General features: G+C 36.7%; 1 long non-coding RNA gene across 1 annotated transcript; it reads right to left on the bottom strand.

The window, feature by feature from the left end:
• Nucleotides 1-1109: 1109 nt before the first annotated feature.
• LOC134285013 (uncharacterized) lies at nt 1110-7483 on the bottom strand. Its single transcript, XR_009996071.1, has 4 exons — nt 7234-7483; nt 7021-7164; nt 6852-6945; nt 1110-3854 (listed from the first exon to the last, which is right to left on the bottom strand). It is a non-coding gene; the product is annotated as an uncharacterized LOC134285013 (long non-coding RNA).
• Nucleotides 7484-11847: the final 4364 nt, after the last annotated feature.

Genomic DNA, 11847 nt, shown 5'->3' with positions numbered 1-11847 from the left:
CCACGCTTTTAATGATCATTTTAAATTTTCATAGTTGTGGCTTTCACAACTAGAGGCGCGCGCATCGTTTTTGTTCGCGTTTGATGTTTCACACTAGCGCCTTCTGTTGACGATATTGCACAACACAGTGATTCGTGCAACTTTTCCGCCAGGTGATGGTAGTGTGAACTGGGCGATGGATTTCCATGAAAATCGTTCAAGGTGTTACGTCTGCTTGTCTGTGGCGTAAGCTTTCGCTGGGAGAAAACGTCAGCGAGGCAAAGACAATTTTCAATCAGGTTTTCAATGAAAAATGCAATATTGCATTTTTCATTGAAAATTTTCTATTTTACAAAATATATATTTACAAAATCTAGATTGAGTTTAAATAAGGGCGAAAGTAACATGAGCGAGTTCTCTTCATCGACTCTCTCTTCTTCAAATTAGAGTGACAAGATGCAAGTATCCCGGATAAAAAATACAATAGAAAAACATAGGATTCTAATGTAACAGTACCATTGAAAACCATGCTCTCACAATAGAATTCAATGTTAAAATAACAATAGAAAAACAATAGAATCAAATGTTTCTAACAATAGAATCAAATGTGAATGAGCATTTCACATTGAATTGTATACGTTGTTAAGTATCGTAACAATACAAAAAAGGACTTTTTTCCATACAAGTTTTTTCGAAAAACAGAAGATTCTAATGTAAATGAAATGTTGTTAATACATATACGTGGAATCAAATATACCGAAGATTTTTATGTATTTGTATTGTTTTAAACTGTTAAATATGCCGAGAACTGTCTGTTTTGAACTGTGATTTTACATTAGATTCAATGGTTTGGCGATGGTTTTCTATTGTGAAACAGAAGATTCTTATGTTTTCGAATTGTTTCAAACAATGAAATGCTTAGTAAACGTATTGTTTTGGGTAGTGATTTTATTTATGGTTCCACATTTGATTCAATTGTTTTGGAATTGTTTTCTATTGTGAAACATAACATACTGTTTGTACTGTGTTTTTACATTGAATTCAATGGTTTCGGTATCGTTTTCCATTGTGATACAGAAGATTCTTATGTTTTCGAATTGTTTCAAACAGTGAATTGCACGGTAAAGGTATTGTTTTGAATAGTAATTTTATTACTGGTTCCACATTTGATGCAATGGTTTGGGAATTGTTTTCTATTGTGATACAGAAGATTCTTGTGTTTTTATATTGTTCTTTGAGCAGTGACTTAATTACACATTAGATTCTATTGTTTTGGAATTGCTTCCAATTGTGATTACGGAACATACTATTTTGCCCTATTCAATGGTTTGGGAATTGTTTTCTACTGTGAAACAGAAAATTATAATGTTCTAAATACTACCAACGAATATGAACTATTTGGAATGGTTTTATCTATTTCTACTTTTTACTTTTGTTAATCATTGCTTGAAAAAGTTCTGAAAAACAATGAATCTGAACTATCTTTATGCATTTGGACTAGAAGCTTGTATATTTTATGCTACATTCAGGCTACATTTCAAGAGCACAGATCGAACAATTATCGAATATTTGGATCAATAATGTCGTAAATCGAGTAATGTTTAATTGCATTAATGATTGAAGCTTAGGCTCCCATGCCCCACCAGCCAGATAACTGGGTTTAGCAGACTAAGCATTATATGTGGCAACACTATAAGCGGCATGATGGAACCGTGCCTAAGCGCGCTAAGTGTTATTAGACCACTAATGTAGTTGCATTTAGTGGGTGATGAGGTACAAAAGTAACATTACAGCGTGCTTAACCATTATTGTAGCACTAAAAAAACTCGATATGTTACAACTTGAACCTATACTTGAAGATCGTTCGAAGCGTTAAAATGCAAAATATTGCATAGTTAAGTTCGTTAAATGTTGACTATACACAAGCTTCTATATAGTTTGAATAGTTCTTCAAATATTCGAATCACTCATGTCTGAAGTAACGTCTAATTGCATTAATGGTCGAAGCTTAGGCTCCCATGCCCCACCAGCCAGATAACTGGGTTTAGCAGACTAAGCATTATATGTGGCAACACTATAAGCGGCATGATGGAACCGTGCCGGAACGCGCTAAGTGTTATTAGTCCACTAATGTAGTTGCATTTAGTGGGTGATGAGGTACAAAAGTAACATTACAGCGTGCTTGATCATTGTCCTGGCAATGAAGACACCCGTTAGACTAAAGCCTGGAGCCCATAGCATAAATTTGCACCGATTGAGTTGAACTTATGATATGTGTTCCAGTCTTAAAGAGCGAACGTATATAAGAAGACCTTTCCTAACATCCATATGCCAAAGATAGTTCTAATTCAGTATTTAATTTAATGAGGTTATAACCTATATTAGAAGACCCTTCAAAGCATCCAAAAGCAAAAGATAATTCTATTCCAGTGATACAAAAAAAGATGTCCTAAATGAAGCAATTTTGATTACATTTATGTGTTTAAACTAGAAGATTGTAATAGATACTTAATCGTTATCCAGTGTAGTATTACAGTAGACGTTCGGTCGGTGCAAACGGTTTAACTGCAATGCTTTTTAACTGCAAGTCCGGTAACTGCAATAAATTTGCAGTTATCGCACCGCCAAACGTCAAAACGGTGCGCCATGTTAGCCCTAATGAACAGTCGAATGAATTTTTCGTTCATTTTACGTCAATTGATGGCTTGTTGACACTGTCAGGCGTTGCAGTTATCGGATTTTCGTTCGCTAAGTGAAACGTAAACATGTTGCAGTTATCGAACGTCTACTGTATCAGAATCATTATGACAATACGATATTTTCTGCATCTTCAGTCGACTTTTGTTTAGAGTGGCCAAACTACCCGACTTTACTGCGATAGTTGATTCACGGAAAGATGTGGCCAAACGATGGGCGGCGCCAGATGTTTAGGCATATTATTAGCCATGGAATATTGGTTCGATTACAACACCAGTCAGAGCTTTTTGTCAAACGAAACATTCTTCATTGGACCACTGGGTGTCTTATAGGGTTTGGGTGCTAGTAACAGACTATCTACGCTACCAAAGTTTACTTCTGCGGCGTTTTAGCAAAGTTACCTTAATAGGGTCCTAAAATGAAAAATATTTTCGCGCTTTTGGTGCATAACACGAAAGAGCTTGGTTTTCTGATCTCAATGGTATTTTTTTCGAACTTGAACAATAACAGAATAGTTAATAAACTCGAAAATAAAATAATGATGAGCAAGTTTTGTTTGACATTCGAGGTCAACCTTGACGTAACGAAAGTGAAACGGCGGGTTGCAAAAGACACCACATTGGCTCACTTTTGACAACAAATGTTCCTGTTTGACATACACGGTAAACAAAATTTACCCAAAATTGAGTGCTAAACAAGGAGTGTTGCAAAAATTATTAAAATTTTTGAAAATATATTTTATGGGCTTTACCTAATAGGAATACTTAAAAAATGAGTAAACATGTCGTTTTATTTAATGCTTGATCGAATTATGCAGAAATTGAGATAGGCCTTTAGGAGCCTATTGAAAACATATACATTAATTAATTATTCCAGTAAAATACGCATTTGAAAATATCAATATACATCGACGTTGCCTGTACTGTCGTTCTACGCCCACTTGTCCCATGTTATATAGGAATCCCATATAACATGGAACAATTATGCACAGAACGGCTTTGTAATGGACCCCATCGGGTTTACAAATATGTTGGCGTCTATAGTGGATTCCCCATTTGATGTTATCTGCCTCGCTGCCGACTGCCTATAGTAGACCCTCCTGAATGTGCCTATAGAGGAACCTTCTGAGTGTACAGGGTAATGGTTTCCTTATTAAGCATGTGGCTCCCATTTTCATCCTACGAAAAACAAAGGATTGAATACAATACGTTAACAGCGATAGTGGGAAATAGTTTTCGTTTGACTGCTCAATCATTATTCTAGTGGCAAATTATTTTCAGTTAATAGATGGGTTGATGCTCATAATGCTGGACAAATTTGAGTTTTTCAAGCTATTCGCAGAATCGAAATGTTTTTGGACATATTTTTGTATTACTTACTATGAGGCATGCCATCTTACGGCGCATTTAAAATATACAACAAAATACAAAAATATCTTACAAGGTCAGGCATTTTCTTACATTAATGGATTGTCCCAATGGAAATGACATATCCTTTTCTAACCGGAAAATCTGCATTTATCCGTTCCTAACCGTCGCTAACCGCTGCTAACTGAGCAGCAGTTAGACGCGGTTAGCAACGGATAATGCGGATTTTCCGGTTAGCAAAATGTCATTCCCCCTTGATTGTCCCTTAGAGTCGATGCACACGAGCGATAATTAACGCTGCGTCGCCGCAACTTTCATGTGCGATGCGTTGGTATTGCGTGCGGCGCGGTTGCGGTTTGGTATAGCTTTGTGCATCCTGCATTTGATTGTGTGTAATTTAGGACGTACTTGCGTGCACGCTGCGTGGACGCGCCGCTCGTGTGCATCGGCTCTTAAGAACATGTAGGTGTCCACCATTTGTACTTATCTCAGCATAATATCACGTCCTTCTCGAACAAATTTGTCCACAACAGCCGGACGCCGCAGTTCATATTTGGCCTTGACTCCCCGGACGTAGGGTTACCAGACGTACTCTTTTTAGAGTACAGGTACTCTTTTTCGGCAAAAAATTGGGAGTACTATTCTGTTTGGTAAAATGGGCCCAACTGTACTCTTTTTGCAAAACTACATTTTTTCTGTTAAAATATACATATCAATAAAAATAACCTTCCAAGTAGTAAAATAATCAGTATGCTACAAATTAGAATCACTTAACGATAGGTCTTATCTGCTGAAGAAAGGCCATCTTTATTTTCCCTTTCTTCCATCGAAATCACACTAATCCATACAGATTATGATTTGCTCCTTGCTGGAAAATGTTGTTAAAACTGTCGTTTTTTAATTTGTTGTGAAAAAATGGCTCCACTTTGATGTGCAATAATCGGAATTCGTTCGTTATTCCTCCAAATACTGAACGCCATACCTCCCAACATAATAATCGGAAGGGTAAGAAATAACGAAAGTATTTCGTTTCTGTAATATGTTAGCTTTTGAAAGCAGGCTCAATTTTTCAAACTGTCTTGAACGAAGCAGTGAGTTACATTTTCCATTGAGTTCTTAAAAGATGTTTGTAATCTGTATCAACAAGATTTAAGCCCTTCCGAAAAAAGAACTCACATTTTGCGAGTTTGTCGGGATTGAGATTCGATCCTAGGTCCTCCTCGGCGTAAGCGTCACGTGTTTTAACCATCACACTAGGTTCGTTTTACAAAAAAAAAAAATAAAAAAAGTCTGCATCTACTAGAGAGCAAAAAAAATGACAGTTCTCGCCAATTCTTAACGAAAGGAATTTGAATACAAATCACTATTATTTGGATTGGTCAACAGTTGGCATGAATACTGAAAAAATGTGAGATTAGAAACTGCTGTAATATTATCCAGTGATGTATTAAGTAGGCACAACTTAAGGTGAATATATAACAAAGCCACACCTCGAATTTTCGAGAGCACAAATCTGAAGAGCCGAATGTCGGTTTTAGCTGAAAAGTTGATCGATTGGTTTCCCGTTGGTGGTGACCAATCGATCAACTTTTCAGCGCAAACCGACATTCGGTTCTTCATATTTGTGCTCTTGAAAATTCGAGTTGTGGCTTCGTCATACATTCACCTAAAGTTTTTCACTTCGTTAGAAAATTTACCTACATTTAGGTGTCAAGTATGGTTAACAGAATTTAAACATCAAAAACTTCAAAAGTGCCAAACAGTATTTAATCGAAAAAAAAAATAAAAATATATATTTTTTTTCGATTAGGGTGCCTGTACCAGTTATCGCACCACCTAAGAAAAACAATTTCTACAAAAATAAGAAGAAGTCCGACGAATGTAAACAATAAGTCAAAAGATTGATTAGTTTTCATACTTTACAGGAAAAATATAAAAACGGAGCCAAAACTACTTTTGGTATTTATTACGGCGTGTGCCAATGATAGGAACCCTGTACCAGTTATGGACACATTTGTTAATTTGGGTTCCACTTCGCACTATTTACATGCATTCCTTATGGGAGTTGCCATAACTGGTACACTATGGCGAAATAGGGTGCAAGGAGGCCGAAAAGTTAAGGAAAATGATTTATTTCTACCATAATTTGAGCAAATTGTGAAGTTTGAATGATTGCAGTCATCTGTTGTGAACGTGATCTATTGTTCACGATTTTTTTCTTGTTGATTTGAATCTTTAAAGGTTGAAAATCAACTATGGCGAATTTGAGGTACTATAGCCATAACTGGTACACTGAGCCTACTGTACTCTTTTGTACTCTTTTATCAGATTTCTTGAATAGCATAGCATAGCATAGCATAACATGAATACTTGCACAAATCTTGGATGGAGTTGCAAAGTTGAATATATCCATTGACATTGCTGATGTCGCTACTATCTACAATGTCATAGATCCACTCAGCTCCACACACCTGGCCAAGTCCTTGCAAGCATTTGTAAATCCCTTCATCAACTTAGAAAGAGCCCAGAACTGAAGCAGCTTCCAATAGATGAAAGTATGTTGAAAACAGCGAATTTTCAACTTATATGTAGTTATATAACAAATGTGTATACGTAGAATTATTCGTCTTCGTTAATGTTCTTCACAAGCGGTTAAAGTATATATGAATTAAGTTTGATAAAGCCTGTATCCGCAATAATCGGGACACAGAAATACAGCTGTAACTCTGCAATAAATACATATAAATGCTCTTTTATCAGATTTCTTGAATGTACTCTTTTCATGTGTGAACAATATGGTAACCCTACCCGGACGTAACGATCGAACAAGATTATATTGAACACCATTATGTTCCCAATGGCACATCCATACTCTGAATGTATGTCCGGAAGTTTCACCAACCTGAAAGCAAAACCGTAAATTGCATCAGATAGATGCATATTTACTGAAACAGAACGGAAGTAAAATTGTACTTACCAGCCCACGGCAATACCGAGGGAGGGAGGAAGGAATTCGCTGGCGACACTAGTTGCAGCTCGTCGAATATCACCGCTCCAACTTGCTGTTGGCAAAGAATTCCTCCACATTCGTGTACAGTTGGAAGCCTTTCATGAGAGGTAGCTGTGGACAGAGATCTTGGTTGGTTATTTTTGATCAAGTTTTCCGAAATTTTGGAGTCATTATACTTACAAATTAGAAACAAATAATGTAATAAGCTGCCTACGAAGTTGAGCTGATGTTTTGCGATCAAAACAAACACGCTTGAAAGTTCTAACACAAAAACGTGTGAGAGTCACGCAAAATCGACCAAATCCCATGGCACTCATTTGAGTGCCATGGGGTTTGGTTTGAAGCATTTTAAGCTTAATGATAACAATGGAATCTAATGTAAATCTGCTGTATACCCATAGAAAACACTGTAACAATGAAATCTAATGTTAACCTACCGTCTACCCCCGTTGGTTTGAACGACACCTCATGCAAACCAACGGGGTTCATTTTTTAATTTGAACTTCTAGTAACTCTGTGGGCATCGAAAAACACACTGATGGTAACCCTTTTTGCTGTTTTGTTTTGATTCTGCGTTCCGTTTCACCCCGTTCCATGAGCAGAATGACGTTTGAACAATTTTTAGTTTGAACGATGTGCAGATTAGAGGGGGCCAAATTAAAAAGTGTTCAGATTAGATGAGGTCAAACCAACGGGGGTAGACGGTATTGTAATCGCCATAACGAATGACATTTTGAAATGTGCTCCACAATACGTATACAATAGAAATCATTGTTAACATAAGATTCTATTGTTTTCATACAGTTTTTACAAAAGATTTTATGGTTCATTTTTATACGGGATGGTTGTATGGCCAAAAAATAAATCGCTAGGTTGCGATGCAATCTAGCGTCTAAGTGTAAAAAAGTTCGATTTGCCTTACAGTATGCGGCAGGAAAAAATGCGAAAGTGTTTTTCAACTTCAAACCTCGTTTTCGTCCATTTGACATTAACCAATCTATGTTTCAACGTTCCATGATTTATAATAGGCTACACTCAAATTAATCGACTGATAGTTTCTATGTGCGCTAACCCCATAGAATGCTGGCGAGAGAGAAAATCACCCGTTTATGTGCAAGCAATAAAATCTATAAGTAAAACATATGATTTGTAATATTACTAGAATATATTTTAAGTTTAACAGCATAATACGTTACCTTGCGCACATAAAATTTAAAAGTAAGCATTACGACAAGAAACCATGATGGCGCGCACAGGAGACAAATGTTTTGCTCGAAAGCGTGCTGTAGAATTCAATTGCCCGGCCGAAATAATGGATATTTTCAAAGGTAAGTACATAATTCTTTCTTTATAACATGTATAGTGATTACACTCAGTTAATTCCTGTTGCAGCATAGGAATCGATCGCATCACTAGCGGTAAAAGTGACTAAATTTCACAGCCGAAGTAGTCTAGCTTCGTCATGTCAACACCAGCATCCGTTGGTTCTACCAAGTGCTGAAGGAGGAGTCCACGACGGGATCATTTCTGGAGCTCGATTTGAAAAGGTCGTATGTGCTTTCGTCGATATAAAATTCGATCAGTTTATTTTAGTAATAGTTGCAATATGGATGATATTTCGGTGGCTTTTAACGATAAAACCAGAAGCCTGTTTAGTAAGGAATCGGTTGTATATATTAATTTTGTTAAATTTCAACAGCTTCCGCTGTAAGAAGCGAATCCAACTGATCGAGTTTTATATCGACGAAAGCACATACGACCTATTCAAATCGAGCTCCAGATTTCGTCTACAATAGCTTAAATATCTGTTCTGTTGGTTTGTTCATGAAATAAAATTATCTCGATCGATCAATTTTTTAAATTTTCATTTATTTACATTTTGGAGCCAATCCCACGTGGAAACGGTTTTATTATTCATTCCAATGTAACCCATATGATGAACGACTGAAAATCAAAAGCGATGCACATAAGTTCTATCATGATTGAATCGACAATGATTCAATAGCGCTGCACATAGTTTTCAAGTGTAAAAGCAACTGGTCATAATCTAAGTGCAGAACTTTTAAATTCAATATGTTATTTATTCTGAGTGTAGTTTTCTGAAAAGTTATTTAAAAAATTTCCCATTTTGGTCACTAACCTTTACAGGGCGGCGCCTGAAGCTGAAAACAATCAGAATTTTCAAACCGCAGAAAAGTACACAGGTCGCTAAATTTCGTATCTGATAAAACAAAATTTTTAATTTTCTCTACAATATCATCAAATATATGTACTTATTTCATCTAGTATATGAAACTACATGGCTCTGGATCAGTGTGGTCTGGTTGTTCATCGAATTTAAGCAAATTTTGTTACTGTAATAGTCATTTTGTTTAATGACCATTGGGCGCGCAGTTTATTGATACCCGCTTATTAGGCTAACATTATCACATGTTAAACATCAAATATGTTCATTTTTATTTTTCAGTGCTAGAATATAGACATTGACTGATACACTGTCATGAAAAAATAGTCATATATATCGCATATGTAGCGTGTGATAGTGCCTTGAACTTTTCGCATTTTTTCCTGCCGCACCCTGTATTTAAACTCAATCTAGAAATATCAGTCTTTAAACTAAAAAAATGAAAGTGCCCGAAAATTATATAAATCTGAGAGAGAGGAGACAGCTGGCTTCGATTGCGTGCTACTTAATGTCACAAACTGTAACCGCGAACCGAGCTAAAAATCGCACATTGATGATGTGGAGTGGCCAAATATCCAAAAGATCTTATTATATTTTTGCTCCGTTTGATGTATTTGATGTATTAAAAAAAAGATGAAATATTAATGATCAGTTTTCCACGACCAGCGCAAAGAATCCATTTATTTTCCTTGCACTGTCGCAACGACCTCACTATGCAATTCATTTTTGACCAATAATATATTTTCAAACCATTGTGCGACGCACAAAGTTGTAAAAAGAAGTAAGAAGAAGACATGTAAACATCGTGGCTGTCAGTGAGCTGTCTCCTCTCTCTCAGGTATAAATATGTCATTTCCAGCAACTTTTTGCCTTCTATCGCTCAAAAGCATTCTTAAAATGGCGCGCATAGAAGACAAGTGTTTTGCACGAAAGCATACTGTCGAATTCAATAGGGTGAAAACTGTTTACTATCACATTGAATGCTTCCAGTTCTAGCGCCAACTTCTAGTGAAAAGTGTGAACAAGAACCACACTTATCTGGCGCTGACAGCTCGGCGGCGAGTATTCAATAGAGTCCTAAAATGAAAAATATTTTCCTGGTTTTGCTGCATAACACGAAGGAGCATACTTTTCTGATCTCAATGCTATTTTTTCCGAACTTAAAGAATGACAGAATAGTTAACAGACTCGAAAATAAAATAATGATGAGCAGGTCTTGTTTGACATCCGAGGTCAACCTTGGGGAAGATTCAAAAATTACGTCCATCGTTTTTCGAGATTTGTAGACCCCCCCTCCCCCCTCTGTCACGCAATTTCCGTATACCCAATACACGTACTGTCACACTTTTCTAGACCCCCCCTCTCCCAAATGTTGGACGTAATTTTTGAACGTTCCCTTGACGTAAGAGAAGATTCAAAAATTACGTCCATCGTTTTTCGGGATTTTTAGACCCCCCCCCCTCCCCCCTCTGTCACGCAATTTCCCTATACCCAATACACGTACCACAGACAAACAGACGTAACACATTGAACGATTTTCATTAAAATCCATCGCCCAGTTCACACTACCATCACCTGGTGGAAAAGTTGCACGGAACACTGCGTTGTGCAATATCGTCAACAGAAGGCGCTAGCACAGACAAACAGACGTAACACTTGCGAAATTTCCATCGACCTCGCTTTTAACGATCATTTTAAATTTTCATAGTTGTGGCTTTCACAACCAGAGGCGCGCGCATCGTTTTTCTATGCGTTTGACGTTCCACACTAGCGCCTTCTGTTGACGATATTGCACAACACAGTGATTCGTGCAACTTTTCCACCAGGTGATGGTAGTGTGAACTGGGCGATGGATTTTCATGAAAATCGTTCAAGGTGTTACGTCTGTTTGTCTGTGCTAAAACTGCTTACAAATAACAACAAATATTATTGTGTGTTTTATTGTAACAACGATTCAATTGACGCCATTCAATTAAGGGGTGATACATTGGTGATACACAAATTATGTCACGCAAAAATCGACCATTTCCAACCCCCCCTCCCCCCTATGTCACACTTTTTGTATGAGACCTCATTTTTTTTGTATGGGTCGTCACGTTATGCAAAACCCTCCTCCCCCCTAAAAGCGTGACGTAATTTGTGCATGACCCCTAATTGTATTTATATTCTACAAACAATGAAAAAAACATTAAGATATATTGTTTTCTTTTGAAAATTGCCCTAAAAATGTCTCATAAAAACACAATACATTCTATTGTTTTTCGCGAAAAAGTGGATGAAAATTTTCTCAAAATTTTATGGTTAAGATACATAACGACCACCATTTTTTTATTGTTAAAATGTCATTTACCATTCGCCGAATGGTATAGAACAATAGGGGTGATGGTGAGTGTGCCGCGTAAATTACAATACTTTTAATGGTGAATTTTTTTTGAAAAAATGGTGTTGTAACAATAAAATTTATCGTATTTTTATGAAATTTTTTATCAGGGAGTGCTTCGCGCAATATCGTCACCAGCTGGTGATAGTGTAACTTGTCTGTGGTGTAACTGAGCGATGATTTTTTAAGGAATTTATTTATTTATTTATTACTAAGTGTTACGTCAGTG

The sequence above is a fragment of the Aedes albopictus genome, chromosome 1 (genome assembly GCF_035046485.1).
Source record: "Aedes albopictus strain Foshan chromosome 1, AalbF5, whole genome shotgun sequence".
Classification (NCBI taxonomy): Eukaryota; Metazoa; Arthropoda; class Insecta; order Diptera; family Culicidae; genus Aedes; species Aedes albopictus.
This window is presented reverse-complemented; position numbering and strand designations above follow the sequence as displayed.